We start from the raw sequence: 21,342 nt of genomic DNA, 5'->3' as shown, positions 1-21,342 counted from the left end.
GTAGGGTTAGGGCTAGGGGTAGGGTTAAGGGTAGGGTTAGGGCTAGGGTTAGGGGTAGGGTTAGGGGTAGGGTTAGGGCTAGGGTTAGGGGTAGGGTTGGCTCTAAATTTAGGGTTAGGCTTCTTTCACACTTACGTCGGTACGGGGCCGTCGCAATGCGTCGGCCCGACATACCGACGCACGTTGTGAAAATTGTGCACAACGTGGGCAGCGGATGTAGTTTTTCAACGCATCCACTGCCCAATCTATGTCCTGGGAAGGAGGGGGTGGAGTTACGGCCACGCATGCGCGGTCAGAAATGGCGGATGCGATGTACAAAAAAAGTTACATTGAACGTTTTTTTGTGCTGACGGTCCGCCAAAACACTGATCCAGTGCACGACGGACGTGACGTGTGGCCATCCATCACGATCCATCGGCAATACAAGTCTATGGGCAAAGAACGCATCCTGCGGGCACATTTGCAGGATCCGTTTCTTGTCCAAAACGACAGATTGCGACGGATGCCAAACGACGCAAGTGTGAAAGTAGCCTTAGGGCTAGGGTTAGGGTTGGGGCTAAGGTTAGGGCTAGGGTTGGGGCTAAAGTTAGGGTTAGAGTTGGGATTAGGGTTAGGGTTTGGATTAGGGTTGGTATTAGGGTTAGGGTTGGCATTAGGGTTACACTTGGGATTAGGGTTAGGTTTGGGATTAGGTTTAAGGTTAGGGTTGTGATTAGGGGTGTATTGGGATTAGGGTTAGGTTTGAGGTTAGGGTTGAGATTAGGATTAGGGGTGTGTTGGATTTAGGGTTTTGAATAGGGTTATGGTTAGGGTTGACATTAGGGTTGTTTTGGGGTAAGGGTTGTGATTATGGTTAGGGTTAGTGATTAGGATTATGGATCACGTTGGGATTAGGGTTAGGGGTGTGTTGGGGTTAGGGTTGTGTTATGAACAGGTGATTCAGAACCACAATGGACCTAGTGGTTAAGAGCACACAAGTGACCTGGTAGTTACTAACATAGGACGAGCTCTGAGACGTGGGAACTCTGCTGACCGCAATCCCTAATCCTATCATACCACACTAGAGGTAGCCGTGGATTGCGCCTAACGCTCCCTATGCAACTCGGCACAGCCTGAGAAACTAGCTAGCCCTGAAGATAGAAAAATAAGCCTACCTTGCCTCAGAGAAATTCCCCAAAGGAAAAGGCAGCCCCCCACATATAATGACTGTGAGTTAAGATGAAAATACAAACACAGAGATGAAATAGATTTAGCAAAGTGAGGCCCGACTTACTGAACAGACCGAGGATAGGAAAGATAGCTTTGCGGTCAACACAAAAACCTACAAACAACCACGCAGAGGGGCAAAAAGACCCTCCGCACCGACTAACGGTACGGAGGTGCTCCCTCTGCGTCTCAGAGCTTCCAGCAAGCAAGAAAAACCAATATAGCAAGCTGGACAGAAAATATAGCAACCAAAAATAACACAAGCAAAACTTAGCTTATGCAGAGCAGACAGGCCACAAGAACGATCCAGGAGAAAGCAAGACCAATACTGGAACATTGACTGGAGGCCAGGAACAAAGAACTAGGTGGAGTTAAATAGAGCAGCACCTAACGACTTAACCTCGTCACCTGAGGAAGGAAACTCATAGACAGAACCAGCCGAAGTACCACTCATGACCACAGGAGGGAGCTTGACCACAGAACTCACAACAGTACCCCCCCCTTGAGGAGGGGTCACCGAACTCTCACCAGAGCCCCCAGGCCGACCAGGATGAGCCGCATGAAAGGCACGAACAAGATCGGAAGCATGAACATCAGAGGCAAAAACCTAGGAATTATCTTCCTGAGCATAACCCTTCCATTTAACCAGATACTGGAGTTTCCGTCTAGAAACACGAGAATCCAAAATCTTCTCCACAATATACTCCAATTCCCCCTCCACCAAAACCGGGGCAGGAGGCTCAACAGATGGAACCATAGGTGCCACGTATCTCCGCAACAACGACCTATGGAATACATTATGTATGGAAAAGGAGTCTGGGAGGGTCAAACGAAAAGACACAGGATTGAGAACCTCAGAAATCCTATACGGACCAATAAAACGAGGTTTAAATTTAGGAGAGGAAACCTTCATAGGAATATGACGAGAAGATAACCAAACCAGATCCCCAACACGAAGTCGGGGACCCACACGGCGTCTGCGATTAGCGAAAAGTTGAGCTTTCTCCTGGGACAAGATCAAATTGTCCACTACCTGAGTCCAGATCTGCTGCAACCTATCCACCACAGAATCCACACCAGGACAGTCAGAAGACTCAACCTGTCCTGAAGAGAAACGAGGATGGAACCCAGAATTGCAAAAAAATGGAGAAACCAAGGTAGCCGAGCTGGCCCGATTATTAAGGGCGAACTCAGCCAACGGCAAAAAGGACACCCAATCATCCTGGTCTGCAGAAACAAAACATCTCAGATATGTTTCCAAGGTCTGATTGGTTCGTTCGGTCTGGCCATTAGTCTGAGGATGGAAAGCCGAGGAAAAGGATAGGTCAATGCCCATCCTACCACAAAAGGCTCGCCAAAACCTTGAAACAAACTGGGAACCTCTGTCAGAAACAATATTCTCAGGAATGCCATGCAACCGAACCACATGCTGAAAGAACAAAGGTACCAAATCAGAGGAGGAAGGCAATTTAGCCAAGGGCACCAGATGGACCATTTTAGAAAAGCGATCACAGACCACCCAAATGACTGACATCTTTTGAGAAACGGGAAGGTCAGAAATGAAATCCATCGAAATATGTGTCCAAGGCCTCTTTGGGACCGGCAAGGGCAAAAGCAACCCACTGGCACGAGAACAGCAGGGCTTAGCCCTAGCACAAATCCCACAGGACTGCACAAAAGTACGTACATCCCGTGACAGAGATGGCCACCAGAAGGATCTAGCCACTAACTCTCTGGTACCAAAGATTCCAGGATGACCAGCCAACACCGAACAATGAAGTTCAGAGATAAGTTTATTAGTTCACCTATCAGGGACGAACAGTTTCTCTGCTGGACAACGATCAGGTTTATTCGCCTGAAATTTTTGCAGCACCCGCCGCAAATCAGGGGAGATGGCAGACACAATGACTCCTTCCTTGAGGATACCCGCTGGCTCAGATAAACCCGGAGAGTCGGGCACAAAACTCCTAGACAGAGCATCCGCCTTCACATTTTTAGAGCCCGGAAGGTACGAAATCACAAAGTCGAAGCGGGCAAAAAATAACGACCAACGGGCCTGTCTAGGATTCAAGCGCTTGGCAGACTCGAGATAAGTCAAGTTCTTATGATCAGTCAATACCACCACGCGATGCTTAGCTCCTTCAAGCCAATGACGCCACTCCTCGAATGCCCACTTCATGGCCAGCAACTCTCGATTGCCCACATCATAATTACGCTCAGCGGGCGAAAACTTCCTGGAAAAGAAAGCACATGGTTTCATCACTGAGCAATCAGAACCTCTCTGTGACAAAACCGCCCCTGCTCCAATCTCAGAAGCATCAACCTCGACCTGGAACGGAAGAGAAACATCTGGCTGACACAACACAGGGGCAGAACAAAAACGACGCTTCAACTCCTGAAAAGCTTCCACAGCAGCAGAAGACCAATTAACCAAATCAGCACCCTTCTTGGTCAAATCGGTCAATGGTTTGGCAATGCTAGAAAAATTACAGATGAAGCGACGATAAAAATTAGCAAAGCCCAGGAACTTTTGCAGACTTTTCAGAGATGTCGGCTGAATCCAATCCTGGATGGCTTGGACCTTAACTGGATCCATCTCGATAGTAGAAGGGGTAAAGATGAACCCCAAAAATGAAACTTTCTGCACACCGAAGAGACACTTTGATCCCTTCACAAACAAAGAGTTAGCACGCAGGACCTGAAAAACCATTCTGACCTGCTTCACATGAGACTCCCAATCATCTGAGAAGATCAAAATGTCATCCAAGTAAACAATCAGGAATTTATCCAGATACTCACGGAAGATGTCATGCATAAAAGACTGAAACACAGATGGAGCATTGGCAAGTCCGAACGGCATCACTAGATACTCAAAATCACCCTCGGGCGTATTGAATGCAGTTTTCCATTCATCTCCTTGCCTGATTCTCACCAGATTATACGCACCACGAAGATCTATCTTAGTGAACCAACTAGCCCCCTTAATCCGAGCAAACAAGTCAGATAACAATGGCAAGGGATACTGAAATTTAACAGTGATCTTATTAAGAAGGCGGTAATCAATACACGGTCTCAGCGAACCATCCTTCTTGGCTACAAAGAAGAACCCTGCTCCCAGTGGTGATGACGATGGGCAAATATGTCCCTTCTCCAGGGATTCCTTCACATAACTGCGCATAGCGGCGTGTTCGGGCACGGATAAATTAAATAATCGACCTTTAGGGAATTTACTACCAGGAATCAAATTGATAGCACAATCACAATCCCTATGCGGAGGTAGAGCATCGGACTTGGGCTCTTCAAATACATCCTGATAATCAGACAAGAACTCTGGGACCTCAGAAGGGGTGGATGACGAAATCGACAAAAATGGAACATCACCATGTACCCCCTGACAACCCCAGCTGGATACCGACATGGAATTCCAATCCAATACTGGATTATGGGTTTGTAGCCATGGCAACCCCAACACGACCACATCATGCAGATTATGCAACACCAGAAAGCGAATAACTTCCTGATGTGCAGGAGCCATGCACATGGTCAGCTGGGCCCAGTATTGAGGTATATTCTTGGCCAAAGGTGTAGCATCAATTCCTCTCAATGGAATAGGACACCGCAAAGGCTCCAAGAAAAACCCACAACGTTTAGCATAATCCAAATCCATCAGATTCAGGGCAGCGCCCGAATCCACAAACGCCATGACAGAAAACGACGACAAAGAGCATATCAAGGTAATGGACAGAAGGAATTTGGACTGTACAGTACCAATGACGGCAGACCTAGCGGACCGCTTAGTGCGCTTAGGACAATCAGAAATAGCATGAGTGGAATCACCACAGTAGAAACACAGACCATTCAGACGTCTGTATTCCTGCCGTTCAACTCTAATCATAGTCCTATCGCACTGCATAGGCTCAGGTTTAACCTCAGGCAGTACCGCCAAATGGTGCACAGATTTACGCTCGCGCAAGCGTCGACCGATCTGAATGGCCAAAGACAAAGACTCATTCAAACCAGCAGGCATAGGAAATCCCACCATGACATCCTTAAGAGCCTCAGAGAGACCCTTTCTGAACAAAGCTGCCAGCGCAGATTCATTCCACTGAGTGAGTACTGACCATTTCCTAAATTTCTGACAATATACTTCTATATCATCCTGACCCTGGCACAAAGCCAGCAAATTTTTCTCAGCCTGATCCACTGAATTAGGCTCATCGTACAGCAATCCGAGCGCCAGGAAAAACGCATCGACACTACTCAATGCAGGGTCTCCTGGCGCAAGAGAAAATGCCCAGTCTTGAGGGTCGCCGCGCAAAAAAGAAATAATAATCAAAACCTGTTGAATAGGATTACCAGAAGAATGAGGTTTCAAGGCCAGAAATAGCTTACAATTATTTTTGAAACTTAGAAACTTAGTTCTATCTCCAAAAAACAAATCAGGAATAGGAATTCTTGGTTCTAACATAGATTTCTGATCAATAGTATCTTGAATTTTTTGTACATTTATAACGAGATTATCCATTGAAGAGCACAGACCCTGAATATCCATGTCCACACCTGTGTCCAGAATCACCCAAATGTCTAGGGGAAAAAAAAAAGTGAACACAGAGCAGAAAAAAAAAAAAAAATGATGTCAGAACTTTTTCTTTCCCTCTATTGAGAATCATTAGTTTGGCTCCTTGTACTGTTATGTTTGCTAATGACAGGTGTTATGAAGGCAATCCAGAAACACAGTGTGCTTAGCGATCAGTGATCTGACAAATACCCAAAAATACAAGAACGAGCTCTGAGACGTAGAAACTCTGTAGACTGCACACCTGATCCTATCCTAAACACAACTAAAAGCGGCTGTGGATTGCGCCTAACAACTACCTAGGCAACTCGGCACAGCCTAAGAAACTAGCTAGCCTGAAGATAGAAAAATAGGCCTGACTTGCCCCAGAGAAATTCCCCAAAGGAAAAGGCAGCCCCCCACATATAATGACTGTGAGTAAGATGAAAAGACAAAACGTAGGGATGAAATAGATTCAGCAAAGTGGGGCCCGATATTCTAGGACAGAGCGAGGACAGTAAAGCGAACTTTGCAGTCTACAAAAAACCCTAAAGCAAAACCACGCAAAGGGGGCAAAAAAAACCCACAGTGCCGAACTAACGGCACGGCGGTACACCCTTTGCGTCTCAGAGCTTCCTGCAAAACAAAAGACAAGCTGGACAGAAAAAAAGCAACAAAAAAGCAAAAAAGCACTTAGCTATACAGAGCAGCAGGTCACAGGAACAATCAGGAGAAGCTCAGATCCAACACTGAAACATTGACAAGGAGCAAGGATAGCAGCATCAGGCGGAGTTAAGTAATGAAGCAGTTAACGAGCTCACCAGAACACCTGAGGGAGGAAGCTCAGAAGCTGCAGTACCACTTGTGACCACAGGAGTGAATTCAGCCACAGAATTCACAACAGTCCTCCTGCTGCTCCTCCTGGCCGCCGGCGTCTTCTGGGGAAAAGAAAATGGCGGGCGCATGCGCAGTGCGCCCGCCATCTGTCTCCATCTGCCGGCCGGCAGGAGAAGAGCAGTTGGGGCTAAAATTAGGGTTAGGGGTAGGGTTAGGGTTAGGGGTAGGGTTAGGGGTAGGCTTAGGGTTAGGGGTAGGGTTAGGGCTAGGGGTAGGGTTAGGGGTAGGGTTAGGGCTAGGGTTAGGGGTAGGGTTAGGGCTAGGGTTAGGGGTAGGGTTGGCTCTAAATTTAGGGTTAGGCTTCTTTCACACTTACGTCGGTACGGGGCCGTCGCAATGCGTTGGCCCGACATACCGACGCACGTTGTGAAAATTGTGCACAACGTGGGCAGCGGATGTAGTTTTTCAACGCATCCACTGCCCAATCTATGTCCTGGGAAGGAGGGGGCGGAGTTACGGCCACGCATGCGCGGTCAGAAATGGCGGATGCGATGTACAAAAATAGTTACATTGAACGTTTTTTGTGCTGACGGTCCGCCAAAACACTGATCCAGTGCACGACGGACGTGACGTGTGGCCATCCATCACGATCCATCGGCAATACAAGTCTATGGGCAAAGAACGCATCCTGCGGGCACATTTGCAGGATCCGTTTCTTGTCCAAAACGACAGATTGCGACAGATGCCAAACGACGCAAGTGTGAAAGTAGCCTTAGGGCTAGGGTTAGGGTTGGGGCTAAGGTTAGGGCTAGGGTTGGGGCTAAAGTTAGGGTTAGAGTTGGGATTAGGGTTAGGGTTTGGATTAGGGTTGGTATTAGGGTTAGGGTTGGCATTAGGGTTACACTTGGGATTAGGGTTAGGTTTGGGATTAGGTTTAAGGTTAGGGTTGTGATTAGGGGTGTATTGGGATTAGGGTTAGGTTTGAGGTTAGGGTTGAGATTAGGATTAGGGGTGTGTTGGATTTAGGGTTTTGAATAGGGTTATGGTTAGGGTTGACATTAGGGTTGTTTTGGGGTAAGGGTTGTGATTATGGTTAGGGTTAGTGATTAGGATTATGGATCACGTTGGGATTAGGGTTAGGGGTGTGTTGGGGTTAGGGTTGTGTTATGAACAGGTGATTCAGAACCACAATGGACCTAGTGGTTAAGAGCACACAAGTGACCTGGTAGTTACTAACATAGGACGAGCTCTGAGACGTGGGAACTCTGCTGACCGCAATCCCTAATCCTATCATACCACACTAGAGGTAGCCGTGGATTGCGCCTAACGCTCCCTATGCAACTCGGCACAGCCTGAGAAACTAGCTAGCCCTGAAGATAGAAAAATAAGCCTACCTTGCCTCAGAGAAATTCCCCAAAGGAAAAGGCAGCCCCCCACATATAATGACTGTGAGTTAAGATGAAAATACAAACACAGAGATGAAATAGATTTAGCAAAGTGAGGCCCGACTTACTGAACAGACCGAGGATAGGAAAGATAGCTTTGCGGTCAACACAAAAACCTACAAACAACCACGCAGAGGGGCAAAAAGACCCTCCGCACCGACTAACGGTACGGAGGTGCTCCCTCTGCGTCTCAGAGCGTCTCAGAGCTTCCAGCAAGCAAGAAAAACCAATATAGCAAGCTGGACAGAAAATATAGCAACCAAAAATAACACAAGCAAAACTTAGCTTATGCAGAGCAGACAGGCCACAAGAACGATCCAGGAGAAAGCAAGACCAATACTGGAACATTGACTGGAGGCCAGGAACAAAGAACTAGGTGGAGTTAAATAGAGCAGCACCTAACGACTTAACCTCGTCACCTGAGGAAGGAAACTCATAGACAGAACCAGCCGAAGTACCACTCATGACCACAGGAGGGAGCTTGACCACAGAACTCACAACAGTACCCCCCCCTTGAGGAGGGGTCACCGAACCCTCACCAGAGCCCCCAGGCCGACCAGGATGAGCCAGATGAAAGGCACGAACCAGATCGGCAGCATGAACATCAGAGGCAAAGACCCAGGAATTATCTTCCTGACCATAACCCTTCCACTTAACCAGGTACTGGAGTTTCCGTCTCGAAATACGAGAATCCAAAATCTTCTCCACTATACAGTATACTCCAACTCCCCCTCAACCAAAACCGGGGCAGGAGGATCAACGGATGGAACCACAGGTGCCACGTATCTCCGCAACAATGACCTATGGAATACGTTATGGATGGAAAAAGAAGCTGGAAGGGTCAAACGAAAAGACACAGGATTAAGAACCTCAGAAATCCTATACGGACCAATGAAACGAGGCTTAAACTTAGGAGAGGAAACTTTCATAGGAATATAACGAGATGACAACCAAACCAAATCCCCAACACGAAGTCGGGGACCCACACAGCGCCTGCGGTTAGCAAAACGTTGAGCCTTCTCCTGAGACAATGTCAAATTGTCCACCACATGAGTCCAAATCTGCTGCAACCTATCCACCACAGTATCCACACCAGGACAGTCAGAAGACTCAACCTGCCCTGAAGAGAAACGAGGATGGAAACCAGAATTGCAGAAAAATGGCGAAACCAAAGTAGCTGAGCTGGCCCGATTATTAAGGGCGAACTCAGCCAAAGGCAAAAAGGACACCCAATCATCCTGATCGGCAGAAACAAAACATCTCAGATATGTTTCCAAGGTCTGATTGGTTCGTTCAGTCTGGCCATTTGTCTGAGGATGGAAAGCCGAGGAAAAAGACAAATCAATGCCCATCCTAGCACAAAAGGCTCGCCAAAACCTCGAAACAAACTGGGAACCTCTGTCAGAAACGATGTTCTCCGGAATGCCATGTAAACGAACCACATGCTGGAAGAACAATGGCACCAAATCAGAGGAGGAAGGCAATTTAGACAAGGGTACTAAATGGACCATCTTAGAGAAGCGATCACAAACAACCCAAATGACCGACATTTTTTGAGAGACGGGGAGATCCGAAATAAAATCCGTAGAGATATGTGTCCAGGGCCTCTTCGGGACTGGCAAGGGCAAAAGCAACCCACTGGCACGAGAACAGCAGGGCTTAGCCCGAGCACAAATCCCACAGGACTGCACAAATGAACGCATATCCCGCGACAGAGACGGCCACCAAAAGGATCTAGCCACCAAATCTCTGGTACCAAAGATTCCAGGATGACCAGCCAACACCGAACAATGAACCTCAGAGATAACTCTACTCGTCCATTTATCAGGGACAAACAGTTTCTCCGCTGGGCAACGGTCAGGTCTATTAGCCTGAAATTTTTGCAGCACCCGCCGCAAATCAGGGGAGATGGCAGACAAAATTACCCCCTCCTTGAGAATACCCGCCGGCTCAGACAAACCCGGAGAGTCGGGCACAAAACTCCTAGACAGGGCATCTGCCTTCACATTTTTAGAGCCCGGAAGGTACGAAACCACAAAGTCAAAACGGGAGAAAAACAGCGACCAACGAGCCTGTCTAGGATTCAACCGTTTGGCAGACTCGAGATAAGTCAAGTTCTTGTGATCAGTCAAGACCATCACGCGATGCTTAGCTCCTTCAAGCCAATGACGCCACTCCTCGAATGCCCACTTCATGGCCAACAACTCTCGATTGCCAACATCATAATTACGCTCAGCAGGCGAAAACTTCCTGGAAAAGAAGGTGCATGGTTTCATCACCGAGCCATCAGAACTTCTTTGCGACAAAACAGCCCCTGCTCCAATCTCAGAAGCATCAACCTCAACCTGGAACAGGAGCGAAACATCTGGTTGGCACAACACAGGGGCAGAAGAAAAACGACGCTTCAACTCTTGAAAAGCTTCCACAGCAGCGGAAGACCAATTGACCACATCAGCACCCTTCTTGGTTAACTCAGTCAACGGTTTAGCAATACTAGAAAAATTATTGATGAAGCGACGATAAAAATTAGCAAAGCCCAGGAACTTTTGCAGACTCTTCAGAGATGTCGGCTGAGTCCAATCATAAATGGCGTGAACTTTAACAGGGTCCATCTCGATGGTAGAAGGGGAAAAAATGAACCCCAAAAATGAAACCTTCTGAACACCAAAGAGACACTTTGACCCCTTCACAAACAAAGAATTCGCACGCAGAACCTGGAACGCCATTCTGACCTGCTTCACGTGAGACTCCCAATCATCCGAGAAGACCAAAATATCATCCAAGTATATAATCAGGAATTTATCCAGGTACTCTCGGAAGATGTCATGCATAAAGGACTGAAACACTGATGGAGCATTAGAAAGCCCGAATGGCATAACCAGGTACTCAAAATGGCCCTCGGGCGTATTAAATGCTGTTTTCCATTCATCGCCCTGTTTAATACGCACAAGATTATACGCACCACGAAGATCTATCTTGGTGAACCAACTAGCCCCCTTAATCCGAGCAAACAAATCAGACAGCAGCGGCAAGGGGTACTGAAATTTGACCGTGATTTTATTTAGAAGGCGGTAATCAATACAAGGTCTCAGCGAACCATCCTTCTTGGCCACAAAAAAGAACCCTGCTCCCAATGGTGACGACGACGGGCGAATATGACCCTTCTCCAAGGATTCCTTTACGTAACTCTGCATAGTGGCATGTTCAGGCACAGACAAATTAAACAGTCGACCTTTAGGAAACTTACTACCAGGAATCAAATCGATAGCACAATCACAATCCCTATGCGGAGGTAGTGCACTGGACTTGGGCTCATCAAATACATCCCGGTAATCCGACAAGAACTCTGGGACCTCAGAAGGGGTGGATGATGAAATAGACAGAAAAGGAACATCACCATGTACCCCCTGACAACCCCAGCTGGACACAGACATTGATTTCCAATCCAATACTGGGTTATGGACTTGTAGCCATGGCAACCCCAACACGACCACATCATGCAGATTATGCAACACCAAAAAGCGAATATCCTCCTGATGCGCAGGAGCCATGCACATGGTCAACTGGGTCCAGTACTGAGGCTTATTCTTGGCCAAAGGCGTAGCATCAATTCCTCTCAATGGAATAGGATACTGCAAGGGCTCCAAGAAAAACCCACAGCGCCTAGCATACTCCAAGTCCATCAAATTCAGGGCAGCGCCTGAATCCACAAATGCCATGACAGAATAGGATGACAAAGAGCAGATCAAAGTAACGGACAAAAGAAATTTCGACTGTACCGTACCAATGGTGGCAGACCTAGCGAACCGCTTAGTGCGCTTAGGACAATCGGAGATAGCACGAGTGGAATCACCACAGTAAAAACACAGCCCATTCTGACGTCTGTGTTCTTGCCGTTCAGCTCTGGTCAAAGTCCTATCGCACTGCATAGGCTCAGGTCCATGCTCAGCATGCTCAGATAATACCGCCAAATGGTGCACAGTTTTACGCTCACGCAAGCGTCGACCGATCTGAATGGCCAAAGACATAGACTCATTCAGACCAGCAGGCATAGGAAATCCCACCATGACATCCTTAAGGGCTTCAGAGAGACCTTTTCTGAAAATTGCTGCCAGCGCACATTTATTCCATTGAGTGAGCACAGACCACTTCCTAAACCTCTGACAATATATCTCTACCTCATCCTGACCCTGAGACAGAGCCAGCAAATTTTTCTCTGCCTGATCCACTGAATTAGGTTCATCATACAGCAATCCGAGCGCCAGAAAAAACGCATCAATATTACATAATGCAGGATCTCCTGGCGCAAGGGAAAATGCCCAGTCTTGAGGGTCGCCACGTAATAAAGAAATAATGATCTTAACTTGTTGAACTGGGTCACCAGAGGAGCGGGGTTTCAAAGCCAGAAACAGTTTACAATTATTCTTAAAACTCAGAAACTTAGCTCTATCTCCAGAAAACAAATCAGGAATAGGAATTCTTGGCTCTAACATAGAATTCTGAACCACAAAGTCTTGAATATTTTGTACTCTTGCAGTGAGATGATCCACACAAGAAGACAGATCTTTAATGTCCATCACTACTAGGGTTGAGCGACCTTGACCTTTTTAGAGTTGAGTCGTGTTTCGCGAAACCCGACTATCTTAGAAGTCGAGTCGAGTGGAATCGGCTGATTATGGCGAAAAGTCGGGTATCGCCCGAAACACGAAACCCAATGCAAGTCAATGGGGGAGCATAGTCGGCAGTGAGTGGAGGCCAGGAAAACACCTACACTGCCCATTTTAATGGCAAAAACATCCATTCTTGTTACAGAAGCTTGTCAATCGTAATTTAGCTTATAATAATTGGAAGGCATTTGAAATTGGGGGTCATTTGGCTAAAGTTGTGGGGGGTAGGGCTGGTTCAAGTAATTAGTGGGCCCAGTAAATCTGGACCACGTCACGGCAGTGGAGCAGGGAGAGGTAAGTATTTAAACTTTGCAAGTGCTGTGATCCTGAGCAAGCAGGGGGGGCCCACTCGTTGGCATTGGCACTGGCACAGGGCCCCTCAAAGTACAGCGGTGTGTTTGCACGGCGGGGGCGCCTCCCACCGGCAGCAACACTTTTGCATACTATGAGAGGCCCTGTGCCAGTGACGTCGCCAACTAGTATTCCTCCCCCCACCTGATGAAGGAACCTGCACTTTCATCTGCACCTTTCTCTTTGTCCCCGTGTAAGGTGGTATGGTATGTGGGAAGAGGAACCTGACTTTCAGCAGGGTCACAATCTTGCTGTGTAGCGTGCACGGGGAATTTTGCGTTATGGGTCAATGTACCAGCAGACTCATCTATCACTGGCTGGGCAATGGGCAGGATGAGGAGGAAACACAGATATAGGCCCAAAGAATAAAGTTGGCTAAATGCAGTTCAAAATTGGTAACACAGGACTAACCAGGGGGCATTGCAGTGGAGGACAACTGGAATGAGAGGCTGACACAGAGAGTAGGCCCAAATCAGTAAGTAGTCGAAATGCAGTTCAAAATTGGCAACCGTAGTAAACAGGCGGCACAGCTTTGTTCAGTGGAGGAGAACAGCAAGGAGTGGCAGACACCGATAGTAGGCCCCAACCCAACTAGTAGGCCAAATGCAGTCTAACATTAACAACTACTTAACGAGAGCCTGAAAATGGAATTTCAGGACAGGAAACCAGGAGAACAGCAAGGAGTGGCAGACACCGATAGTAGGCCCCAAACCAACTAGTACGCCAAATGCAGTTGTTCCATTTAACCACAATTTAATGAGAGCCTGAAGATAGAAGTTCAGGAAAGGCAACCTGGAGAACACCTTGGAGTGTAACACACCATCTCTCTACACCCCATACCCAATTTGTAGGCCTAATGCAGTGTAGTTTTCAACAACTACTAAACGAGAGTCGGAAGATCGAAGCAATGTGGACGAAACCTGGGGAACACCTTGGAGTGTAACACACCGTCTCTCTACACCCCATACCCAATTTGTAGGCCTAATGCAGTGTAGTTTTCTACAACTACTAAACGAGAGTCGGAAGACCGAAGCAATGTGGACGAAACCTGGGGAACACCTTGGAGTGGAACACACCATCTCTCTACACCCCATACCCAATTTGTAGGCCTAATGCAGTGTAGTTTCCAACAACTACTAAACGAGAGCATGAAGATCGAAGCATTGGCGAGGAAACCTGGGGAACACCTTGGAGTGGAACACACCATCTCTCTACACCCCATACCCAATTTGTAGGCCTAATGCAGTGTAGTTTCCAACAACTACTAAACGAGAGCATGAAGATCGAAGCATTGGGGAGGAAACCTGGGGAACACCTTGGAGTGGAACACACCATCTCTCTACACCCCATACCCAATTTGTAGGCCTAATGCAGTGTAGTTTCCAACAACTACTAAACGAGAGCATGAAGATCGAAGCATTGGCGAGGAAACCTGGGGAAAACCTTGGAGTGGAACACACCATCTCTCTACACCCCATACCCAATTTGTAGGCCTAATGCAGCGTAGTTTCCAACAACTACTAAACGAGAGCCAGAAGATCGAAGCTCAGGAAAGGCAACCTGGAGAACACCTTGGAGTGTAACACACCATCTCTCTACACCCCATACCCAATTTGTAGGCCTAATGCAGCGTAGTTTCCAACAACTACTACATGAGAGCATGAAGATCGAAGCAATGGAGAGGAAACCTGGGGAACACCTTGGAGTGGAACACACCATCTCTCTACACCCCATACCCAATTTGTAGGCCTAATGCAGCGTAGTTTCCAACAACTACTAAACGAGAGCATGAAGATCGAAGCAATGGTGAGGAAACCTGGGGAACACCTTGGAGTGGAACACACCATCTCTCTACACCCCATACCCAATTTGTAGGCCTAATGCAGTGTAGTTTCCAACAACTACTAAACGAGAGCATGAAGATCGAAGCAATGGAGAGGAAACCTGGGGAACACCTTGGAGTGGAACACACCATCTCTCTACACCCCATACCCAATTTGTAGGCCTAATGCAGTGTAGTTTCCAACAACTACTAAACGAGAGCATTAAGATCGAAGCAATGGCAAGGAAACCTGGGGCACACCTTGGGGAGGCAGACACCGTTAGTAGGCCCTACCAAAGTTGTACCCCCAATGCAGTTTTAAAATTCCTAGAGGCTGAAAACAAGACTATTGACGCTCAGCTTTTTTCAAAGGAACACAGCTGAATTGAGTGGCGCAGACAGACACAGGTAGTAGGACTTAAACCAAAAATGTGGCTCACTGCAGCTTAAAAAAGTTACAGGGGTACACAAGCAGCAGTGCTCTGGGCAGTGGAGGACAATTTCAATAGTGGACCGCAGACAGACTTTGTACGCCTACTATTAAAAAAAGGATGCTCTATGCAATTAAAAATAGGTTCCAGGGGTCCACGGGCAGCAGGGTTGTGGTCAGTGGACGAGTATTGGAAGGAGGGACCGCAGACAGGCGTAGTAGGCCTAACATAACAAAATTAGGCTGTAGACACTGTAAAATTGGTTCCAGTGGTACACGGGCAGCAGTGGTGTGGTCAGCGGAGGAAAATTGGAATTAGGGACTGCAGACAGACTTTGTAGGCTGTCCCCTGTGGACCATGCATCCAACACATTAACCCAGTGCGCCGTAATGGACACGTAACTTTTTGTGGACATGCCTACTGGTCCATGCGTCTCTTGTCAGGTGCATCTTTCTAATGTTTGATTGCCTGAGTGCTATGACAATGCAGACTTTTTCATGCCGCTGGAGGGCTGGGATGGCTTTTCTCGCAAAAGAAATGTCGACTGGGTAGCTTGAACCGTTGCACAGCGTAGTTCATCTGGGCTTTCTAAATATAAAACAAAGAAAAAAAGGAGGCTACATGCACTTTCAGCTGGTTTCCAGGGGTACACGGCCAGCATTGGTCTGGTCAGTGGAGAATTATTGGAAGGAAGGACCGCAGACAGGGTTCGAAGGCCTAACATAATAAGATGGCTGTAGGCAATTTTAAATTGGTTCCAGGGGTACACGGGCAGCAGTGGTGTGGTCAGTGGAGGCCTAGTGGAAGGAGTGACCGCAGACAGGCATCGAAGGCCTAACATAATAACACATGGCTGTAGGCAATTTTAAATTGGTTCCAGGGGAACACGGGCAGCAGTGGCCTGGTCAGTGTAGTAGTAGTAGAAAGAACGGACCGCAGACAGGCTTCGAAGGCCTAACATAATAAAATTGGGCTGGCTGTAGGCAATTTTAAATTGGTTCCAGGGGTACACGGGCAGCAGTGGTGTGGTCAGTGGAGGCCTAGTGGAAGGAGTGACCGCAAACAGGCATTGAAGGCCTAACATAATAACAGATGGCTGTAGGCAATTTTAAATTGGTTCCAGGGGAACACGGGCAGCAGTACAATGGTCAGTGGAGGCCTAGTGGAAGGAGGGACCGCAGACAGGCTTCGAAGGCCTAACATAAAAAAATAGGGCTGTTGGCAATTTAAAATTGGTTCCAGGGGTACACGGGCAGCAGTACAATGGTCAGTGGAGGCCTAGTGGAAGGAGGGACCGCAGACAGGCTTCGAAGGCCTAACATAACAAAAATGTCAATACAATGGTATTGTCAGTGCCAGACAATGAAGGATGTCAGCGCATAGACTAAACATTGGTGGAGCTGTGAGAGATAATTTTGCAAGTGGCAGAGCACTGTTTGAGCTGGGGGGGGGGAACTGTCTTGTGGCCGGCGGTACAGGCCCAGGGCCCCTCATATTACAACGGTGTGTCTGACGTTGGGTGCGCACTACCACCGCCAGAGACACTTTATTGTACTATGAGGGACCTAGTGGCAGTGCCGTCGACCAAAAGCGGGCACACCCACCTCTTCAGACAAACAGCACTCTCACGGGTGCTGGCGCCAAGTGGCGATACCACGGCCCCGTGTGGGGAGTTTGGCCATTTAGTGAGGTGTAAACATGTCGTATGCTGGACAATCAGGTGCAGAAAATTACGAGATTGGAAAAGTCATTCAGAATAGTCCACAGGCAAGACCTTTTCATAGGAAAGCTAGGTGTCAGCCGGGCAAGGTGGGGCAAAAGATTTCGAAATCCAGTTGTGGTTCATTTTAATGAAGGTTAGATCATCTACATTTTGGGTAGCCAGACGAGTCCTTTTTTCTGTTAGTATTGAACCTGCAGCACTGAATACTCTTTCTGATAGGACACTAGCTGCCGGGCAAGCAAGCTCCTGCAATGCATATTCTGCCGATTCTGGCCAGGTGTCTAATTTGGATGCCCAGTAATCAAATGGGAATGACGGTTGAGGGAGAACGTCGATAATGGATGAAAAATTGTTTGTAACCATACTGGACAAATGTTGTCTCCTGTCACTTTGAATTGATGCTGCAGTACCTGTCCTGTCTGCGGTCATAGCAAAATCACTCCACAACCTGGTCAGAAAACCCCTCTGGCCAACGCCACTTCTGATTTCTGCCCCTCTAACACCTCTGGTCTGCTGGCCCCTGCAGCTCGTGTGAGAACGATCACGGGCGCTGTGTGCAGGGAATGCCAGAAGCAAACGGTCAACAAGAGTTGATTGGTTGCTAATATTATTTCCAAGTTGTCATGTGGCATTATATTTTGCAATTTGCCTTTATAGCGAGGATCAAGGAGGCAGGCCAACCAGTAATCGTCATCGTTCATCATTTTAGTAATGCGTGTGTCCCTTTTGAGGATACGTAAGGCATAATCCGCCATGTGGGCCAAAGTTCCAGTTCTCAATTCTGCGGTTGTGCTTGGTTGAGGGGCAGTTTCAGGCAAATCCACGTCACTTGTGTCCCTCCAAAAACCAGAACCCGGCCTTGCCGCGCCAACAATTTCCAGTGGCCCCGGAAAAGCTTCCTAATTAAAAATATAATCATCCCCATCATCCTCCTCGTCCTCCTCCTCCTCTTCGCCCGCTACCTCGTCCTGTACACTGCCCTGGCCAGACAATGGCTGACTGTCATCAAGGCTTTCCTCTTCCTCAGCTGCAGACGCCTGATCCTTTATGTGCGTCAAACTTTGCATCAGCAGACGCATTAGGGGGATGCTCATGCTTATTATGGCGTTGTCTGCACTAACCAGCCGTGTGCATTCCTCAAAACACTGAAGGACTTGACACATGTCTTGAATCTTCGACCACTGCACACCTGACAACTCCATGTCTGCCATCCTATTGCCTGCCCGTGTATGTGTATCCTCCCACAAAAACATAACAGCCCGCCTCTGTTCGCACAGTCTCTGAAGCATGTGCAGTGTTGAGTTCCACCTTGTTGCAACGTCTATGATTAGGCGATGCTGGGGAAGGTTCAAAGAACGCTGATAGGTCTGCATACGGCTGGAGTGTACGGGCGAACGGCGGATATGTGAGCAAAGTCCACGCACTTTGAGGAGCAGGTCGGATAACCCCGGATAACTTTTCAGGAAGCAGTGCACCACCAGGTTTAAGGTATGAGCCAGGCAAGGAATGTGTTTCAGTTGGGAAAGGGAGATGGCAGCCATGAAATTCCTTCCGTTATCACTCACTACCTTGCCTGCCTCAAGATCTACAGTGCCCAGCCACGACTGCGTTTCTTTCTGCAAGAACTCAGACAAAACTTCCGCGGTGTGTCTGTTGTCGCCCAAACACTTCATAGCCAATACAGCCTGCTGACGTTTGCCAGTAGCTGCCCCATAATGGGAGACCTGGTGTGCAACAGTGGCAGCTGCGGATGGAGTGGTTGTGCGACTGCGGTCTGTGGACGAGCTCTCGCTTCTGCAGGAGGACGAGGAGGAGGAGGAGGGGGTGCGAACGGCTACAGCCAACTGTTTCCTAGACCGTGGGCTAGGCAGAACTGTCCCAAACTTGCTATCCCCTGTGGACCCTGCATCCACAACATTCACCCAGTGTGCCGTGATGGACACGTAACGTCCCTGGCCATGCCTACTGGTCCATGCATCTGTTGTCAGGTGCACCTTTGTGCTCACAGATTGCCTGAGTGCATGGACGATGCGCTCTTTAACATGCTGGTGGAGGGCTGGGATGGCTTTTCTGGAAAAAAAGTGTCGACTGGGTAGCTTCGCTTTCAACTAACCGGTAGGGCATCATCTCTAACGAGATTAGTCTAGCTATGTGGGCGTTCAAACCCTGTGTACGCGGATGCGAGGCTAAGTACTTCCTTTTTCTAACCATAGTCTCATGTAGGGTGAGCTGGACTGGAGAGCTGGAGATCGTGGAACTAGCGGGGGTGCCGGTGGACATGGCAGACTGAGAGACGGTGGGAGATGGTATTGTTGCCGGCGGTGCCCTAGATGCAGTGTTTCCTACTACGAAACTGGTGATTCCCTGACCCTGACTGCTTTGGCCTGGCAAAGAAACCTGCACAGATACTGCAGGTGGTGCGGAAAATGGTGGCCCTACACTGCCGGAAGGGATGTTGCGTTGATGACTAGCTTCATTGGCCGAGAGTGCTACAACCTTAAGGGACGTTTGGTAGTTAGTCCAAGCTTGCAAATGCATGGTGGTTAAATGTCTATGCATGCAACTTGTATTGAGACTTTTCAGATTCTGCCCTCTGCTTAAGGTAGTTGAACATTTTTGACAGATGACTTTGCGCTGATCAATTGGATGTTGTTTAAAAAAAATGCCAGACTGCACTCTTTCTAGCATCGGATACCTTTTCAGGCATTGCAGACTGAGCTTTAACCGGATGGCCACGCTGTCCTCCAACAGGTTTTGGCTTTGCCACGCGTTTTGGGCAAGATACGGGCCCGGCAGATGGAACCTGTTGCGATGTTGATGCCTGCTGCGGCCCCTCCTCCTCCGCTTCAGAACTGCTGCCGCCTGCACCCTGTTCCCCCAATGGCTGCCAATCGGGGTCAAGAACTGGGTCATCTATTAACTCTTCTTGTAGCTCGTGTGCAACTTCGTCTGTGTCACCGTGTCGGTCGGTGGTATAGCGTTCGTGATGGGGCAACATAGTCTCATCAGGGTCTGATTCTTGATCATTACCCTGCGAGGGCAATGTTGTGGTCTGAGTCAAAGGACCAGCATAGTAGTCTGGCTGTGGCTGTGCATCAGTGCACTCCATGTCAGATTCAACTTGTAATGGGCATGGACTGTTAACTGCTTCACTTTCTAAGCCAGGGACGGTATGTGTAAAGAGCTCCATGGAGTAACCCGTTGTGTCGCCTGCTGCATTCTTCTCTGTTGTTGTTTTTGCTGAAGAGGACAAGGAAGCGACTTGTCCCTGACCGTGAACATCCACTAACGACGCGCTGCTTTTACATTTACCAGTTTCACGTGAGGAGGCAAAAGAGCTAGAGGCTGAGTCAGCAAGATAAGCCAAAACTTGCTCTTGCTGCTCCGGCTTTAAAAGCGGTTTTCCTACTCCCAGAAAAGGGAGCGTTCGAGGCTTTGTGTAGCCAGACGACGAACCTGGCTCCACAGCTCCAGACTTAGGTGCAATATTTTTTTTCCCACGACCACCTGATGCTCCACCACTACCACTACCCTCATTACCAGCTGACAATGAACGCCCCCGGCCACGACCTCTTCCACCAGTCTTCCTCATTGTTTTAAAAACGTAACCAAACTAACGGTATTTGTTGCTGTCACACAACTTACACGGTGAGCTATAACTTCAGTATGATTTAGCTACCCCTTTACAGGTGGGTGAGACCACAACGAAAATCAGGCACAATGTTACACACTCTGTTTTTGGTGGCACCAAATGAGAGAGAATGCACACACGCAGGACTGTCACTGAAGCACAAATGTAAATATTAATCTCCCAGTTTTTTTTTTTTTTTTTCTTTCAGGGAGACTTTAGAAACAAAATAAAATAAAATGATTTTTTCAGGAAGAATTTAGAAACCAAATAACATAAAATGATTTTTCCAATGACAATTTAGAAACCAAATAAAAAAGAAATAAATAAAAAAAAGGCTTTCTATGCCCCACTGAGTGAGAGATGCCACACACAGGAGTCAGGAGTGGCACACAAGCCCAGAGGCCAATATTTTTCTCCCAATGATTGATGTAGTGATTTTTTCAGGTAGATTTTGGAACCCAAATCAAGCAAAAAAAATAATAGGTTTTCTATGGCCCACAATTGGAGAGAGAGAAAGAGATGGCACACCCAGGAGTCAAGACTGGCACACAAGCAGAAAGGGCAATATTAATCTCCCACTGATTTTTTTTTTTTCAGGGAGACTTTAGAAAAAAAAATAATAGAATAAAATGATTTTTTCAGGAAGAATTTAGAAAACAAATAAAATAAAATGA

The sequence above is a fragment of the Ranitomeya imitator genome, chromosome 1 (genome assembly GCF_032444005.1).
Source record: "Ranitomeya imitator isolate aRanImi1 chromosome 1, aRanImi1.pri, whole genome shotgun sequence".
In the NCBI taxonomy this organism is placed as follows: Eukaryota; Metazoa; Chordata; class Amphibia; order Anura; family Dendrobatidae; genus Ranitomeya; species Ranitomeya imitator.
Note: the sequence above shows the minus strand (reverse complement) of the source record.